The following is a 20592-nucleotide window of genomic DNA, read 5'->3' on the forward strand; positions in this document are numbered from 1 at the left end:
ATTCTCTGTGGAAAGTCCAGTCCTACAAAGTCCTACAGAGACAGTTTCACCGATAGGTGGACCGGTGGTTCGGCCCGCAGTGACGAAGAGAGAGCATCAGTATTTGCCACACATCTTAAAATGGTTTTCCATTCAAATCCAATACCAAACTTATTTTTACTTCCCCCTTCGAGCACATTAACGGATAGTGAGTACTAGGAACTCCAATCGGATAAGATCACTGCAGATATTAAAAACCACATAAAGCCGAACAAAGCCCCTGGCCATGACCTAATCACACCGAAAATGATACTAGAACTCCCTATCATTGCCATACAATACATCTGCAAACTGTTCAACACTATAATAAGAATTGACTACTTCCCAAGAACATGGAAAAGGTCCACTATCATCATGATTCCTTAAGTGGGAAAGGACAAAACCCAGCCATCATCCTATAGGCCAATTAGTTTGCTGCCATGTCTTTCGAAGCTTTTTGAAAAGGTCCTGCAGATCCGACTAAACTCATTTCTGGCATCGGAGAACACAATCCCTTCACACCAGTTCGGCTTCCGCGAAAAACATGGTACAATTGAACAAGTCAATCGCATAACATCCGAAATACGAACAGATTTCGAACTAAAAGAATACTGTGCGGCTGTATTTCTCGACGTTGCCCAGGCTTTCGATAGAGTTTGGCTGGAGGGTCTGATGTTCAAAATCCGGCAAAAAATCCACAGTACACCCACAAACTTATGGAGTCTTACCTTTACAATAGAAAATTCGCTGTAAGATGTAATGGCTCGGTCTCGTCTGACTTTAATATTAAAGCTGGTGTACCGCAAGGCAGTGTACTCGGCCCATTGCTCTATCTGCTGTACACTGCAGACTTGCCAACGAGTTTAGGACTTACAACGTCCACTTTGGCCGATGACACGGCAATCCTCAGCAGATCCAAATGCCCAATAAAAGCCTCTGCAAAATTAGAGGAACACCTCAAGATGATAGAGGAATGGCTAGCAACCTGGCGTATCCGGGTCAACGAGCAGAAATGCAAACAACTCACATTTACGCTTAATAGAAGAAACTTTCCAGCTCTAATGCTAAACAACGTACCAATTCCTCAAGCCGTGGATGTCACTTACCTTGGCATCCACCTAGACAGAAGACTAACTTGGCGCAAGCACATCGAAGCAAAAAAAGTCACAGCTTAAACTGAAAGCGATTCTCGGTCCCCTCTACGTCTGGAGTATAAAGTCCTCCTACACAACTCCGTACTGAAACCCATCTGGACTTACGGAGCCGTACTATGGGGAAATGCAAGTACCAGCAATGTCGACATTATACAAAGGGCGCAGTCGAAGATTTTAAGATCAATCACGGGGGCTCCGTGGTACATACGGAACGACAAACTTCAAAATGATCTAAATATACCTAGCGTAAAATCTGAATTAGGTAGTCAACAACTGAAGTATTCTGCGAAACTGGATGCACACCCTAATGTTCTAGCCAATTCCCCTACGCGAGCTAATAATAGAACTCGTCTTAAAAGAAATGACAGACCAACCCAATAACAAGTGATTAGGGCCGCCTGCAATATCCTCAGGATTTGTCTTAAGTACTAGATTAAGAAAAATATCTCAAACTTGTTGTTAGGCTTTAATTTAAGAGTAGATTCAATATATATTAAACGTTAAAAAAAAAAAAAAAGTTAACATAAAAATTGTGCCGATTGATCTGCCCTTTGGTGTTAAGTGTATTTGTTTCGAAGCGACATGTTTGAACTTTAGCTTATTTACTTTTTGTTCTTATATTTCTCCGGCTTCTGATATCATGACCTACATGCACCATGCTGATGCTCTGAAAACCATTTTTAGTCGCCTTCAAGATCGTAATTTCCTTAGAGTCTTAAATGATTTAAACTTCCCCTATATTTACTGGTTGATGATAATCTTTCTTAATTCCTTCACCTCAACATGTTTTTCTTGATAGCCTACGTGAATGCCCACTATATCAGTTAAATTCTCTACTTAACTCTTCTAAAATCCTTGATCTTGTTTTTGTATCGGATCCCACTGTTATTGCTGTATTACAAACACAGCCCTAGTGAAACCTGAAGATCCTTGTCATCCCACCATTGATGTTACTATTTCTTACAATTCCGTTACTAATTTATTTAAAAACATCTCAAATTCTCGTCGTAGATGTTTTCGTAAAACAAATGTCAATCTTCTTAACAGCCTTATTTTCTCTTTTGATTGGTCGTTTCTATTTAAGTGCTGCGATATAGATTGTGCAGTGAAGTTTTTCTACTCTGCTCTTAATTTTCTAATTGATAAATGCGTTCCTTATGTGAATGTCTCTACCGTCTCCAGCTCGCCAGTCTGGTTCACACGTAGATTCTCTAATCTTCGTAACATTAAATCGAGATATTTTAAAAGATTTAAAAAAACTGGTTCGCGACTTGACTATGCAAATTATTGTATAGCCAAATCTCAATTTTGTCTTTTAAATAGTCAATGCTACAATAATACACAACCCCAAAAGATTTTACAACTTTATTAATTGCAAATGACGCTCCAATCTACTACCTTCCACGTTCACACTTAATGACCAGACCGCTAATAACGATTTAGATATTGCAGATCTGTTTGCTAAATTCTTTCAATCGACTTATTCTACTACTGTTTCGGATCCCACACTCTATTCCTTTTAAATCCCACATTTAAATTGTATATTTTTTCGTAGTATTACTGAAGACTGTATTATCTCTAGCTTGTCATCTACGACGTCTTCCTTCGTTCCCGGGCCTAGTATATATATATACCTAGTTGCATCCTTAAAATGTGTTCGATTTCCCTATATAAGCCTTTATCTCGGTTAGTCGTTTGTCTCCGTTTCTAGCTCATTACTCTATTAAGTCTGTTCTTTTAGATTGTTTACCATCATTCAAAGACTTAGGCATTATTTATGACCCAAAACTTTTATTTTATTTTCATAAATCTTCAATTGTCAATAGAACATGCAGTCTTCTTGGCTTCATAAAACGTTGGGCCAAAGAATTTAATGACCACTACGTAACAAAGGTTTTATACACTTCGTTAGTTCGCCCTACTCTAGAATATTGCTTGCCAGTGTGGAACCCTCAGTGTACTTTTGAGTCGGTATAAAAGCAATTCCTTAAGCTTGCGCAACGCGGTCTAAATTAGGACCCGAGTCTTCGCCTACCTTCTTATTGTAATAAATTAGTAACATTTATATTGCTGTGCAAGTTCTGAAATGTTAATGGCATGGCATAAGGGATCAGAATAAATGTTTGTAACGTAAGGTCGAACCAAAGCCTTGATCAACGAAGGGCAAGCGGGCCGTTGGGGGGACGGAATTCATTGCTTCTGGAAGGTGACCTCCTCAATTACGAGGAAGTCAACTTACATATATGCATATACCAAATAGATTCACTTTTTTATTAAACAACGACAACTCATGGAAAATGTTAAATAACCTATCATAATATCCGATAATCAGCTGTTATTACGAAACCATCCCAACACAGTCAACAAAGTTGTGAATACCATTGATCAGGCAAATCGCTATTGTTGTCGTTGCAATCGTTATCAGGAAGCGCAAAGGCAAAAGTGTAACATAATAATAATTCTTACGCACACACACAGGATTGGCTGGGCTTTTTGATGTATGTATAGTTAAGTAGAACCAAATGAGTCTATTTAGTGCACTGAAATTGGACTTAATGGTGAAAGAATGCAATCATCAATCGTTTTTAAACCCTTGCAAAAAGGGTATATTAATTTTGGTCAGAAATGTGCAACGCATAGAACGAAGCATCTCCGACCATACATAGTATATATATTCTTGAACAGCACGACGAGACGAGTTAAATAACCATGTCCGACCGTCTGGATCAACGCAAACTCTGTCTAGACCGTAAGAGCTACAGAACTGAAATTGCACGCAGGCTTGTATATACTGCAGGGGTCGTATATCTCGAATTCAGCCGGATCGATCAACTATATCATATAGCTCCCATACAAACCCCAAAGTCACGAACAGTGACTTTTCTCAAAAACTACGCTATTTTCTGTGCTTTTACGGTGAAACTTAATATTAGAGAATTTATTACACATATAAACTACTGTGCCAAATTTGATCAAGATCGGGTGACTATATCATATAGCTCCCAGAGAACCATCGGTCGAAAACAGTGACTTAAGTTTTGGCAGTTTTTGAGATAATCAGTTCTCTCAAAAAGCGAGTGCGGAAGTGGGTGTGGGAAAAGCTTACAAGGGGAACTCCGTGGTCTATCAGATAAACTTCTTGCCTAAAATTTACGGAATCCTCCTTCAACTCCCTCCTCGGAACTAGTTATATTGTCTGGACGTTGACGCGTACAATGCTAAGTACGTTCAAGTGGCCCATACGACACCAGGACATAGCCTGTTTCGCGCGAGCCCAAGCAGAGCGCTGTCCACCTCCCGCCCGTCTGACCGTGGGGCGCAGCCGCATATCGGACGGCACGAATGCGTGGACAAATACAAATAAAACGGACAAACAATTAAAAATATGATTAACTACAGCTAATTACGAGCTAAATGTGCTAAAATAGAAGTTTTCATAAGGGAAAGAGAGGCTTCTGATCTGATTACGGGATACAGAAGATTGTAATCAGAACATAGGACTCGAAAAGGTTCATGCAAAGAATAGTTAGCACTACAGTGTTTTAAGGATAGAGGAATCAAATTTCTAGTTGGTCTACGGGGTACAGATAGGTTTAACTGGTTCAATAGCTCAGGAGAGTCTATTTCACCTATTAAAAGTTTATGAATAAAGATAGCACCAAGCATTACTCTACGATTAATTAAAGAAGGAAGATTGATTAAAAGAAGCCTACTGGAGTATGATGCAAATTAACATTGCGAGCCCAATTTAGACCGCGAAGAGCAAAAAGCAGAAATTTCTTTTGAACAGATTCACATTTGGTGCGTCTCATATTGAGGTGACTATATGCAAGATCCGTACTCTAAGATACGACGGATTAAAGAAATATACAGAGTTTTGGTTGTGTACGGATCGTCAAACTCTTTTGACCATCGTTTCACAAACCCAAGAACATTCATAGCTTTACTAACTGTAGCAGAAATATGAGGATTAAAAGTTAATTTATGGTCCATAAGAACACCTAAGTCATTGATAATATCTAACCGCTCTAAGGCAGTGTCGTTAAGATAATAAGTTGCTAAGTATGGAGTGCATCTATAAAAATACATAACTTTACATTTGAAGCCGTTTAGGTTTAATAGGTTGGTTTCACACCAACTCTGAAGATCATTTAGATCCGATTGAAGTAGGCAAGAAGACGATATGTCTTTAAAACTGAGGTAAAGCTTGACATCATCCGCGTACATAAGCACCCGAGAATGTGACACTACCAATGGAAGATCATTTATAAAAAGAGTGAATAGCAATGGACCCAAATGACTACCCTGAGGTACTCCAGAGGTCACTTGGATGGTCTTAGAAAATGAAGACTTAAAGAGGACCTTTTGTGTACGCTTAGAAAGATATTGAAGAATCCAATCTAGCAAAAGGCTGGGGATGCCAAGTGCGTTTAATTTATATAGAAGCAGAGTATGATTAACGGAGTCAAAGGCCTTGCTGAAGTCAGTATAAATGACGTCAGTTTGCACGGCAGTCTTGAACCCTTTGACTGAGTGAGATGTAAATTCTAATGGGTTAGTAGTTGTCGATCTACGTTTTTTAAACCCATGTTGGGATGACGAAATGATTGAGCTACAAAAATGCTGCAATTGAGATGTTATTATTTTCTCAAATGCTTTGGGTATGGCAGACAATTTAGAAATACCCCTATAATTGGAGGCTTCGGACTTTTTCCCCTTTTTATGAAGAGGAATAATATATGATTCCTTCCAGATAGGCGGGAAGGCGGAAGATGTGACGGACAGTGTAAACAACTTAAGTATTGGCTCACATAGGGCCTCCGCGCAAAACCTTAATACGCAGCCTGGTATTCCATCAGGGCCAGGTGCATATATTGGTTTGACGGAACTGAGCACGCTAAGAACCGAACTTTCATCAAACACAGGGTCTAAAATGCAATTAGACGATTGCAAGTCTTACGTTTAACATTTACAAATTTATAAAATTGCTTAGGATCGCGAGAAAACCTGAGTTTACATCGCTGAAGATAATCCTTATAGCAATGTGAATTCAGCACACATAACATCTCGATTTTACGTTCTTCAAGTTACATAACTCACGTGAGAACCAAGGAGGTCTATCAGACCATCCTAGAGTCACACGCGGGACACAGTTAGTTTTGATTTCTATATTGTTTTTAAAAATAGTAGTTTCGCCAGCAGAATAGGTCTATTGATGATTTTTTAATTACATTCATTTGAAATTGTGAACCTCTGCATTAAAATCAAATCCCCTGCGCAGTTCCACTTGTCATGCTTGATATTGAAGGATATGCTCAAGGTTGACAGACGAGGTTTTCAAAAATATGAATTTTGTTTGTTTTTCTCAAATTGATTTGATTTGTTGGTATGTATTTGGACAAAAGCATCAATTTATGCTTTTTATGATTTATTATTATTAAAATTGATTAATCTATCCCCAATTCTACAATGTTTATTATTTATCTTAGTTTGAACGATGTTTTTTATTTACATTTGTAAAGGCTTGGAATATGTATTTAACTAAAAAACAATATACAATATTCTGCTTTTAAAAAATTATTAATTATGATTAAAAATGAAAACTTTCCTTCCTCCGGGCAGGGGGATGGAAGATAAACCAGAGGGCCGGGGCCAACTTCGACCGCGTCAGTTTGTATACCCTTGCAACTTTTTTGGTAACTCTTTCCTTACCTATTAGCCATCAATGTGGAAGAACGTTTTATCTAAAAAGGCTTATGTTTGCGAAAGAATGGCCTACAATAATAGGAAATAACGAAAATATTGATCATAGTCACTGTTTCCACCGATCGTTCCTATAGGAGCTATATGATATAGTCACCCGATCTTGATCAAATTTGGCACAGTAGTTTATATGTGTAATAAATTCTCTAATAGTTTTTGAGAAAAGTCACTGTTCGTGACTTTGGGGTTTGTATGGGAGCTATATGATATAGTTGTCCGATCCGGCTGAATCCGAGATATACGACCCCTGCAGTATATACAAGCCTGCGTGCAATTTCAGTTCTGTAGCTCTAACGGTCTAGACAGAGTGAAGAGGATTTTTAGCACCGCAAACTAAAACACCATCTTCATCACTTGAATTCAAAATATGAACTGATTTTATTAACAAACTGTTGATATGGCAATTCTGTGCTGTATCTGTCAGCCCTGTACAAGTGGCAACCCTGGTTAAGCTTATGTTAATAAAATTGAGCTCACTCTCATCTAAGCAACCAAACGTTGTGGTTCTACACTTTTCACAAACCAACAGGTTATGGGCCTCAGTGTTAAGTGTATTCACTAAAAAATAGTGTGAAAGTATTGAGTGGTCAAGATTCGTGTATTTTTATCGGCATAACGGACATTGCAAGAAAAATGAGTTCGATGTACAATATTGAAAAGTTGGACGACGCCAACTATGACACGTGGTGCGTACTTGTGCGAAGTGTGTTGGTACATCAAGATTTGTGGTCAGTGGTTTCAGGAGAACTTGTGGAACCCAAAACTGATGAAGCGTTTGAAACATGGAAACGTCAAAACGACAAAGCCATGGCGGTGCTGTTTTTGTCAATAAGTGCGCCGCAATTGAACTCCATAAAAAAGTGCGAAAGAGCTAGCGAGATATGGAAAGAACTAGAAAAGTTCCATCGACCAACAGGTCCAGTGAGAAAAGTGACTCTGTTTAAGAAGTTATTAAACAAAAGAATGGCTGAAGGTGACAGCGTGTAAAAACACATATTGGAATTTTCAAACATTATTGAAAATTTGTCGGTGATCGATGTAAGTTTGCCAGAAGAGTTTACCGTAATTTTGTTGCTTGCGAGTTTGCCCATGTCTTATGAGAACTTTGTCGTGGCCTTGGAAGCTCGTGATGAGTTGCCAAGTTTCAGTGCCATAAAATGCAAGCTAGCCGAAGAAAATGAACGACGAAAGACGAACAATCAAAACGATGTTGTACAGGCATTCGCAGCATGCTCTATCGGTGGTGAGAGGGGTAAGCGACGAGACAACAAGTCAGGGGCAGACAGGCGCCGATGCTTTAAATGTGGCCAAACAGGGCATTTCGCGGCAAAATGCGCGATGAAAGAAGAGAATGAAAACAACGCCAATGTGAGAGGCGGGAAAAACAGCGGAAGATGCGACTATTGGAAGAATAAAGAGGGGCAACGATCATTTGTCGGCGTTGCCACTAACAATCGGATGGATATCGATGATTGGGTTATCGATAGTGGCGCCACATCACACATGTGTGCGCACCGTGAGTTATTTAATCAACTTGAACAAAATAATGAAATTATTGAGTTGGCAGGAAATTATTCCATGACGTCTCAAGGCAGAGGAACAGTGATTGTACACAGCAAACTTGGGTATACAATAACGCTCAGAGACGTTTTATTTGTACCAGGCTTGCAATGCAATTTTATATCGGTGGGAAAAGCGGTTTCAAATGGATGCACCGTACTGTTCAATTCGGGAACTGCCAAAGTTAATGACGATAAAGGCATCAATATATTAATGGCCAAAAAGGTCTGTGGATTGTTTCTGTGTGAAACTAAAAATCAAGAGAGACTGTGTGTTTCTAAAGCCTCCGATGAGCTCGAAAAATGGCATATGCGATATGGTCATTTAAATGTGCAAAGTTTGCGTGAGCTGCAGAACAAAGGAATGGTTCGAGGTTTGACATCAAGCATTACTGGAGAAAATCTAGACTGCATAGATTGCATGAAAAACAAGTGTCATGTAAAGCCGTTTGAAAAATCGCAAACTAGAGCTACGAAGTTGCTGGAATTAATTCATAGTGACGTATGTGGGCCTATGAACAAGGAATCCAATGGTGGGGCCAAATATTTTATGACAATGATCGATGATTTGAGCCGATATATTCATGTCTATCCCATGAAGTATAAGTCAGAGGTGGCCAAAATAATTAAAGAACACGTTACCATGGTGGAGCGTCAGACAGGCCGGAAAGTGAAATCCATAAGGAGTGATAATGGAACGGAGTATGTCAATAAAGAGTTAGATGAATTCCTGAAGTCCAATGGCATAAAGAGACAGCTCACAGTCCCTTACACTCCACAGCAAAATAGGGTAGCAGAACGCTGCAACCGAACACTCGTGGAAATGGCAAGAGTAATGCTGAATAGTGCAGGTTTAAAAGAAAGCTTCTGGGCAGAGGCAATAGTTTGTGCTGCATATCTAAGAAATAGATCGCCAACAAAATCAGTTGAAGGCAAAACGCCGTTTGAAGTGTTTACTGGACACAAGCCTGTGGTTAAGCACTTAAAAGTATTTGGATGCGTCGCAGTTGCACTAGAAAAGGGACCAAGGAAAAAGTTCCAGGAAAAGGGAAGAGAGTATATCATGGTCGGATATTCGGAATCTTCAAAAGCGTATCGTTTATACGATAAGAAAACTGGCGATGTCAAAATAAGCAGGGATGTATATTTCATTGAGAACTGTCAGACAAGGATTAGAGAAAACTCTGAAGTTACAATGGTACTGGATGAAGTAATAGATGAACCCAACAATGTCGTGGAAGATCATGTTTCAACAGAAGACATTAGTTCTGAGGATACAGGTAATGGTAATCTGACAAATTGTGTAGACGATGAGGCTGCAGATAATGATGTGGAGGTCTATGAGGAACCAAAAAGGGGCCCAGGCAGACCAAGAATAGTCAGAACGGGTCTACGAGGACGACCAACCAAACAATATAATGTTCTTAATCTAATGTTGGCAACTAACGTAGAAGTACCAGAAACAAGCACTAACGGGTCAACAAGCAGAGAAATGGAAGACAGCAATGCAAGATGAATATGAAGCCTTACTGCGAAACAATACATGGGAACAAGTTAAATTACCAGCTGGTGTGAAACCCATTGGATGCAAATGGATATTTACTCTGAAAGAGAATGCAACTGGAGAAATCGAACGATACAAGGCAAGGCTCGTGGCGAAAGGGTGCAGCCAGAAATATGGAATAGATTATAAAGAGACTTATTCACCGGTGGTGCGCTACGCTACAATACGGATGATCCTTGCAATGGCAGCGGAATATGAACTATACGTTCATCAAATTGATGTATCGACGGCATACTTGAATGGAGATCTTGGAGAAGAGGTCTATATGCAGCAACCGGAGTTTTACGATGACAAATCTGGCGGTGTGCTGAAGCTAAAAAAGTCGCTGTACGGTCTAAAACAAGCTGGCCGAGTTTGGAACACAACGTTGGATGCTGTACTGAGAAAGTTGGGATATGAGGCATGTGAAAGTGAGCCATGCCTATACACAAGATGTGCACCAGATAAGACGATTGACGTAATCGCCGTTTATGTTGATGACTTGCTGCTTGCGTGTTCAGACAAGGGTAAGATGTTAGCTACTAAACAGGCTATCTCTTCTGAATTTCAGGTTGTCGACAAAGGACCGATTACACACTTTCTGGGTCTCGAAATCCAACGTGATGGTGACAAAGGGGCTATACGTCTCAGCCAGAGTGTGCATATCAGGAGCCTGATGAAGGAACTGGGCATGGAGATTTGCCACACGGTATCCACGCCGTTAGAAGCTAATTTCCAGGTTAAGTGCGACAACAAGTCGTGCAAACGCATCGATGCTACGGAATATCAGTCCGTAATAGGCTCTTTGATGTATATTGCGCTATGCTCACGACCAGACATTTTGCACTCGGTGTGCAAATTATCACAGAGGAATAAAGATCCCCATGGCGAGCATCTCGCAGCAGCGAAACAAGTGCTGAGATATCTGAACCAGACGGCAGATATGGCAATAACGTACAAGAAGACCGGCGCTGCGATCACAGGCTATGGAGATGCAGATTGGGCAGGTGACTCAACTGATAGAAAGTCCTACACTGGATATGCATTCATGTGGGGCGGCTCAGTAATCTCATGGACATCAAGAAAGCAAAAATCTGTGGCTCTAAGCAGTACCAAGGCAGAATATATAGCGCTTTCCGATGCTGCAAAAGAGGCTATTTATATAAGAAAACTGATAAATGAGATGAAATTGTATTTTAAGCTTGATTGTATAACCTTACATGGCGATAATGTTGGTGCTTTAAATCTTGTAAAAAACCCTGTTTATCATGCTAGAAGCAAACATATTGATGTAAAGTACCACCATATAAGAAACTCATTTGAAGAGAATTTGATTAAGCTAGAATACTGTCCAACAACCGAAATGATTGCTGATATTCTTACTAAGAATCTATGTAAAGTCAATCATTTAAAATGTACGGCGTTGCTTGGACTAAATAGGTATTAGAACCCTGAATTGAGGGGAAGTGTTGATATGGCAATTCTGTGCTGTATCTGTCAGCCCTGTACAAGTGGCAACCCTGGTTAAGCTTATGTTAATAAAATTGAGCTCACTCTCATCTAAGCAACCAAACGTTGTGGTTCTACACTTTTCACAAACCAACAGGTTATGGGCCTCAGTGTTAAGTGTATTCACTAAAAAATAGTGTGAAAGTATTGAGTGGTCAAGATTCGTGTATTTTTATCGGCATAACGGACATTGCAAGAAAAATGAGTTCGATGTACAATATTGAAAAGTTGGACGACGCCAACTATGACACGTGGTGCGTACTTGTGCGAAGTGTGTTGGTACATCAAGATTTGTGGTCAGTGGTTTCAGGAGAACTTGTGGAACCCAAAACTGATGAAGCGTTTGAAACATGGAAACGTCAAAACGACAAAGCCATGGCGGTGCTGTTTTTGTCAATAAGTGCGCCGCAATTGAACTCCATAAAAAAGTGCGAAAGAGCTAGCGAGATATGGAAAGAACTAGAAAAGTTCCATCGACCAACAGGTCCAGTGAGAAAAGTGACTCTGTTTAAGAAGTTATTAAACAAAAGAATGGCTGAAGGTGACAGCGTGTAAAAACACATATTGGAATTTTCAAACATTATTGAAAATTTGTCGGTGATCGATGTAAGTTTGCCAGAAGAGTTTACCGTAATTTTGTTGCTTGCGAGTTTGCCCATGTCTTATGAGAACTTTGTCGTGGCCTTGGAAGCTCGTGATGAGTTGCCAAGTTTCAGTGCCATAAAATGCAAGCTAGCCGAAGAAAATGAACGACGAAAGACGAACAATCAAAACGATGTTGTACAGGCATTCGCAGCATGCTCTATCGGGGGTGAGAGGGGTAAGCGACGAGACAACAAGTCAGGGGCAGACAGGCGCCGATGCTTTAAATGTGGCCAAACAGGGCATTTCGCGGCAAAATGCGCGATGAAAGAAGAGAATGAAAACAACGCCAATGTGAGAGGCGGGAAAAACAGCGGAAGATGCGACTATTGGAAGAATAAAGAGGGGCAACGATCATTTGTCGGCGTTGCCACTAACAATCGGATGGATATCGATGATTGGGTTATCGATAGTGGCGCCACATCACACATGTGTGCGCACCGTGAGTTATTTAATCAACTTGAACAAAATAATGAAATTATTGAGTTGGCAGGAAATTATTCCATGACGTCTCAAGGCAGAGGAACAGTGATTGTACACAGCAAACTTGGGTATACAATAACGCTCAGAGACGTTTTATTTGTACCAGGCTTGCAATGCAATTTTATATCGGTGGGAAAAGCGGTTTCAAATGGATGCACCGTACTGTTCAATTCGGGAACTGCCAAAGTTAATGACGATAAAGGCATCAATATATTAATGGCCAAAAAGGTCTGTGGATTGTTTCTGTGTGAAACTAAAAATCAAGAGAGACTGTGTGTTTCTAAAGCCTCCGATGAGCTCGAAAAATGGCATATGCGATATGGTCATTTAAATGTGCAAAGTTTGCGTGAGCTGCAGAACAAAGGAATGGTTCGAGGTTTGACATCAAGCATTACTGGAGAAAATCTAGACTGCATAGATTGCATGAAAAACAAGTGTCATGTAAAGCCGTTTGAAAAATCGCAAACTAGAGCTACGAAGTTGCTGGAATTAATTCATAGTGACGTATGTGGGCCTATGAACAAGGAATCCAATGGTGGGGCCAAATATTTTATGACAATGATCGATGATTTGAGCCGATATATTCATGTCTATCCCATGAAGTATAAGTCAGAGGTGGCCAAAATAATTAAAGAACACGTTACCATGGTGGAGCGTCAGACAGGCCGGAAAGTGAAATCCATAAGGAGTGATAATGGAACGGAGTATGTCAATAAAGAGTTAGATGAATTCCTGAAGTCCAATGGCATAAAGAGACAGCTCACAGTCCCTTACACTCCACAGCAAAATAGGGTAGCAGAACGCTGCAACCGAACACTCGTGGAAATGGCAAGAGTAATGCTGAATAGTGCAGGTTTAAAAGAAAGCTTCTGGGCAGAGGCAATAGTTTGTGCTGCATATCTAAGAAATAGATCGCCAACAAAATCAGTTGAAGGCAAAACGCCGTTTGAAGTGTTTACTGGACACAAGCCTGTGGTTAAGCACTTAAAAGTATTTGGATGCGTCGCAGTTGCACTAGAAAAGGGACCAAGGAAAAAGTTCCAGGAAAAGGGAAGAGAGTATATCATGGTCGGATATTCGGAATCTTCAAAAGCGTATCGTTTATACGATAAGAAAACTGGCGATGTCAAAATAAGCAGGGATGTATATTTCATTGAGAACTGTCAGACAAGGATTAGAGAAAACTCTGAAGTTACAATGGTACTGGATGAAGTAATAGATGAACCCAACAATGTCGTGGAAGATCATGTTTCAACAGAAGACATTAGTTCTGAGGATACAGGTAATGGTAATCTGACAAATTGTGTAGACGATGAGGCTGCAGATAATGATGTGGAGGTCTATGAGGAACCAAAAAGGGGCCCAGGCAGACCAAGAATAGTCAGAACGGGTCTACGAGGACGACCAACCAAACAATATAATGTTCTTAATCTAATGTTGGCAACTAACGTAGAAGTACCAGAAACAAGCACTAACGGGTCAACAAGCAGAGAAATGGAAGACAGCAATGCAAGATGAATATGAAGCCTTACTGCGAAACAATACATGGGAACAAGTTAAATTACCAGCTGGTGTGAAACCCATTGGATGCAAATGGATATTTACTCTGAAAGAGAATGCAACTGGAGAAATCGAACGATACAAGGCAAGGCTCGTGGCGAAAGGGTGCAGCCAGAAATATGGAATAGATTATAAAGAGACTTATTCACCGGTGGTGCGCTACGCTACAATACGGGTGATCCTTGCAATGGCAGCGGAATATGAACTATACGTTCATCAAATTGATGTATCGACGGCATACTTGAATGGAGATCTTGGAGAAGAGGTCTATATGCAGCAACCGGAGTTTTACGATGACAAATCTGGCGGTGTGCTGAAGCTAAAAAAGTCGCTGTACGGTCTAAAACAAGCTGGCCGAGTTTGGAACACAACGTTGGATGCTGTACTGAGAAAGTTGGGATATGAGGCATGTGAAAGTGAGCCATGCCTATACACAAGATGTGCACCAGATAAGACGATTGACGTAATCGCCGTTTATGTTGATGACTTGCTGCTTGCGTGTTCAGACAAGGGTAAGATGTTAGCTACTAAACAGGCTATCTCTTCTGAATTTCAGGTTGTCGACAAAGGACCGATTACACACTTTCTGGGTCTCGAAATCCAACGTGATGGTGACAAAGGGGCTATACGTCTCAGCCAGAGTGTGCATATCAGGAGCCTGATGAAGGAACTGGGCATGGAGATTTGCCACACGGTATCCACGCCGTTAGAAGCTAATTTCCAGGTTAAGTGCGACAACAAGTCGTGCAAACGCATCGATGCTACGGAATATCAGTCCGTAATAGGCTCTTTGATGTATATTGCGCTATGCTCACGACCAGACATTTTGCACTCGGTGTGCAAATTATCACAGAGGAATAAAGATCCCCATGGCGAGCATCTCGCAGCAGCGAAACAAGTGCTGAGATATCTGAACCAGACGGCAGATATGGCAATAACGTACAAGAAGACCGGCGCTGCGATCACAGGCTATGGAGATGCAGATTGGGCAGGTGACTCAACTGATAGAAAGTCCTACACTGGATATGCATTCATGTGGGGCGGCTCAGTAATCTCATGGACATCAAGAAAGCAAAAATCTGTGGCTCTAAGCAGTACCAAGGCAGAATATATAGCGCTTTCCGATGCTGCAAAAGAGGCTATTTATATAAGAAAACTGATAAATGAGATGAAATTGTATTTTAAGCTTGATTGTATAACCTTACATGGCGATAATGTTGGTGCTTTAAATCTTGTAAAAAACCCTGTTTATCATGCTAGAAGCAAACATATTGATGTAAAGTACCACCATATAAGAAACTCATTTGAAGAGAATTTGATTAAGCTAGAATACTGTCCAACAACCGAAATGATTGCTGATATTCTTACTAAGAATCTATGTAAAGTCAATCATTTAAAATGTACGGCGTTGCTTGGACTAAATAGGTATTAGAACCCTGAATTGAGGGGAAGTGTTGATATGGCAATTCTGTGCTGTATCTGTCAGCCCTGTACAAGTGGCAACCCTGGTTAAGCTTATGTTAATAAAATTGAGCTCACTCTCATCTAAGCAACCAAACGTTGTGGTTCTACACTTTTCACAAACCAACACAAACGTATGTGTATGTATATAAAAGAATTCTTAGACTCTAAGAGGCGACAATTGTTCTTAAAAATGCTTACTCTAATGTTTATATTAATGCTTGTTTATATCATGCACAGCATTGGCGACTTGATATTGCGCCGTTGTTAAATCTTAAGTGCTTTTCCACAGAGTGTGGACGCATGTTTGGTTTGGTTTTTGAGCCATGAATCTGTATCAGCTATTTTTGTTTATTTCTTTGTTCAATCTGATTTGGTGAAGCCATTTCAGATGAACACGATGTTTATTCTTAAACACAGAGTTTGCGTTGATCCAGACGGACGGACATGGTTATTTAACTCGTCTCGTCGTGCTGTTCAAGAATATATATACTATGTATGGTCGGAGATGCTTCGTTCTATGCGTTGCACATTTCTGACCAAAATTAATATACCCTTTTTGCAAGGGTTTAAAAACGATTGATGATTGCATTCTTTCACCATTAAGTCCAATTTCAGTGCACTAATTAGACTCATTTGGTTCTACTTAACTATACATACATCAAAAAGCCCAGCCAATCCTGTGTGTGTGCGTAAGAATTATTATTATGTTACACTTTTGCCTTTGCGCTTCCTGATAACGATTGCAACGACAACAATAGCGATTTGCCTGATCAATGGTATTCACAACTTTGTTGACTGTGTTGGGATGGTTTCGTAATAACAGCTGATTATCGGATATTATGATAGGTTATTTAACATTTTCCATGAGTTGTCGTTGTTTAATAAAAAAAGTGAATCTATTTGGTATATGCATATATGTAAGTTGATTTCCTCGTAATTGAGGAGGTCACCAAGTCAACAAGTCGTGATCAAGTAACAAGTAATTAAGGCCTTACGAGTAACCTTAAGAAACTAATCAAGGAAACACAAGAAACAACAGCAAAACTAAGAACTATACAGGCCTTACGAGTAACCTGTACAGCTTCATTCAATTATAACGAGTCCTTAGACAAGGATAACAAGCACCGTACCCAAGCTAAAGTAAATTTGAGAGAAGCCAAGCAATCTCCAAAGTCAGTGGTAGGCACGAGGATATATCCTACTGCCGAAATTCCAGGATCTATATATCCTGATGAGTACCAATTTCTGAGGAAACATCCTGCGTCGTGATAACAGCCTTAAAGCAAAAGCATTCTCAACAAATTTAGCGAAAAGGGTGCAGAGGTGTATCGCAAATCAAGCACATTGTACGGATCGAGGCAGTAGCCAGCAACGGCTACAGAAACAAGAGGAAGACACAAAAGGACAACGAGGGATTCAAAGTAACTCTTCAACGCTATCCAAGCTCAGCACTACCATCGAGAAACCGTCATATCCAACCAACTCCATTAACGATTTGAATAAACATACAATTAAACATTAGCAACTGAAATCGAACGTGTTTTAATTTCACCGGGGTAAAAAAATAAATTTGTTGTGCCGAACCTAGCCCAAGAGATATTGTAAATATCCCGAAGGACGAAAAAGGATCGTTACACCCCCCAACGGCCCGCTTGCCCTTCGTTGATCAAGGCTTTGGTTCGACCTTACGTTACAAACATTTATTCTGATCCCTTATGCCATGCCATTAACATTTCAGAACTTGCACAGCAATATAAATGTTACTAATTTATTACAAAATAATGTACTAATAATAATCTAAAATGAACTTTTTCCTATATAAATAACTAACACCATTTAAAGAAGTTTTCTTGGTTAAAAGCCTGTGTTTTGAAACCCTTTTACAAACAAATGGATAGAGTTATTAGAATTATGTTTTCACGCTGTGGGTGCATACTAAAAAGAAACCCTCGGAACAAGGGTTGCTCAAAAAGTTATTGGTCTACAAAGTTGGAGAAATTAAAGTTTAAGTCGGCGTTATACTCAGCATGGATTTCAGTCAGAACTTTGCTATTTGTTTTTTGGCAAAATGGCAGCGGCCTTTTTTCCCGAGAAGAAGAAATTCTTTAATTCTGAATTTGGGCAATATTTCATGTCAATAAAATCGGGAATATCCAAATTATACGTACATATAAGCATCTTTTACTTAACGTTCCATAAGGGTGGATCTGGCTGAAGACTTCAAAATTCACAATATTTTTTTCCCTAGTTTCATGGAAACCTCCAACAATCAGAAAACTTCCTATCAAGGATTAAAAAAAAAGAAAAAAGATAATAATATGGCATTTTGTATAAAATATTTTATACAGAAATGGCTTCCTGATCTTAAAGCTCCTTAATATAAATGCAGGCGTTCCACAAGGAAGAACAGGACAAATGAATACTTACAAATGGCTGCAATGGCTGAAAATCCAAGTGAACCCACAAAAGTCTGTACAAGCAACATATACCTTTAGGATTAGATTTAACTACTCATTTGTACAACCTAGAGTTTATATATACCAGTTAGATTTAATATTCCTGTTATATTTCATGTATCTCCAAATGTACTTATTGTCCAAAGGCCGATTGTAAATACAAACATGTATTTGACAAAAAAAAATTGTTTCATCGTGTATTAAAATCGGCGAGGCGACTAACTTACTCTTTTTTATTTGTCCTAATTTTTTATTTACATTAAGTTTAATCTTTTCCGAATTTTATAATTTTTTGTATATTGTGCAAATGAAAATTTCATTTGCATTGATTATTTTCAGTGTTAATTAAAAAGTAATGATAATGCCTCAAGGCACAACTTTGGAACTAAAACCATTTTGAGTTTTATACAATACAGTGCACGCCGCCATCATTTCATTGCAATTACATTTTTTCGTTCGTAGAAAGAATCTGATTGGTCAGTAGATCTCTTATATTATTGGTTGCGCTCAGAAGAGCGATGACCGAAACTCACTTCGATCAGCGGCGCCAGTGAGCAAGACAAGTGGAGAGGCAGCTCGTAACTGAGCTGCCATGACATCGAGCAAAGCGAGAGACAACTCTGTAAACGTATGAGCAGTTTGAGAGAGCGAATTCACGGAATGGAGCCGAACCGAGACTCCTTCACGCGATCCTCGATAAAGCTTATGCCATTTGAATTTCGCCGTCATACAGAACAGATTGCATCGAAGTGTGACTTGATTATGAAGTTGTTTTATGTTGCTGTGATTTATTTAATTTGGAGAATAAAAATATCAAAGAAACTAACTTCGGGTGTGCCGAAGATTAAATAACCTTGCAATCCTTGTGCAACATTTCTACATGTTCAAAACTCTTTTTCTCTAACTCAATTCATCAATGCACAGACAAATGCTGGTTAAGATTAAACGCTAATAAAATTATTATACCAAAATAATTTTCTCTTTTATTGTCAAAAATAGTAAAAATTCTTCACACAGATGATAAAAGTGGAAAATAATGAATATCCTATGTAGTGGGTCAAAATATTTATTGTTCGCGAAACTTATGAACTCTCTAAATTTTGTGCAAAATGCTTTAAAGGTGTGCAATAAAAGCAAAAACGTCGACCTCAATCGAAAACGACACCAGAACTAGACCGACGCATTGTTAGAATTGCAAAATCCGACCCATTCAAATCTTCAAGGGTCATTGCATCCGAAATGGAGAAGACCACAAATGGATAAAACTACTAGGTCGGATCGAAAAAAGGGTTTTTTAATGGGCACCAAAAATTTGATAATGCGGCACACTTTGCTAAAGACCACATCACATGGGCAGCATCTTAAGGTCAAAAAAGTTGACTACAGCGACATTCTCGAAATCATCTGCTGAGAAAAACATGCCCCTGCGCTGGGGTTTTCAACAAGATAGCGACCCAAAACACACCTCTAAAATAGTAAAAACTTGGTTTGAGGTTATTAAAGTGGACACTGTCGCTTGGCCCAGTCAGTCTCCTGATCTGAATCCAATCAAAAACTTGTGGAGTGAGTTGAAAAAGCAGACGGCAACGAAAAAGTGTGATAACAAACGCCAACTATGGGAGTGCGTCCAAGAAACTTGGAGGAAAATTTCTAATAAGACCTGCCAAGCTTTAATTACGAGTTAAAAAGTTAAAAATAAAGGAGGATTCACAGAAGGATTTCTTTTTTATTTGGTTTAAGCACTTTAAACTTATAGCACTGAAGTGGGTTGAGCCCGGAGACTTCGCACATTGGACAATTATAATTAAACACCGAAACCGACGTTTTTTTCTTATTCTTTTCAAGTATTCCATTACGTCAGATAGCATATGTATCTGCCTTGTTTTTCTAATCTGGCAAATTTCTTAACTATGAGTTGTGCAGATATTATGTCAGCGTCATCGGACAAATTTGCTTTAGTTTTAATCAAGTGCACTGAATCATTAATTACGTCAATCACTCCCTTCGCACATCTTTGGATTAGCTGTTGATTGTCGATAAATCCACTATCCGATGAAATATTCGGAAAATACTCTCCGAATATTCTCATACTGCCTGGTTAGCAATTCCCAAGCAGTGATTGTCAGCTGAACGCGATAATAGATGAGCAACCACGCTTCTCGACTTTTCCTCTAATGCGGACATTAAATAATTAAATTTAAGATTAAGATTGAGAACATCTCTTTTTTCAATTAATTCCATAAACAGGCCCTATTCTCTGACCTCTCCAGAAAATGTGGGTATCTGAATTTTTGGCAACACCGGTAGTTCGCCTCTTACGGTTACATTCTCAATCTTACAATTTTGCTTATGGTTCATTTTCATTTCTACTACTGATAATGAATTCCGGACATCGAATTCTAAATCAACCATAGCATTATTGAATTTTGCCCCTTTTGTCA

At 39.4% G+C, this 20592-nt stretch overlaps 2 long non-coding RNA genes across 2 annotated transcripts; both read left to right on the top strand.

Annotated features, from left to right (window-relative positions):
- The first annotated feature begins 8701 nt into the window (after positions 1 to 8701).
- LOC137586139 (uncharacterized) lies at positions 8702 to 9541 on the top strand. The gene is made up of 2 exons (XR_011033700.1): positions 8702 to 9196; positions 9276 to 9541. It is a non-coding gene; the product is annotated as an uncharacterized lncRNA (long non-coding RNA).
- A 3339-nt stretch (positions 9542 to 12880) lies between these two features.
- Positions 12881 to 13720, top strand: LOC137586138 (uncharacterized). Its single transcript, XR_011033699.1, has 2 exons — positions 12881 to 13375; positions 13455 to 13720. It is a non-coding gene; the product is annotated as an uncharacterized lncRNA (long non-coding RNA).
- Positions 13721 to 20592: the final 6872 nt, after the last annotated feature.

This window comes from Drosophila tropicalis, unplaced genomic scaffold (genome assembly GCF_018151085.1).
Source record: "Drosophila tropicalis isolate 14030-0801.00 unplaced genomic scaffold, ASM1815108v1 contig_905, whole genome shotgun sequence".
Taxonomy (NCBI): Eukaryota; Metazoa; Arthropoda; class Insecta; order Diptera; family Drosophilidae; genus Drosophila; species Drosophila tropicalis.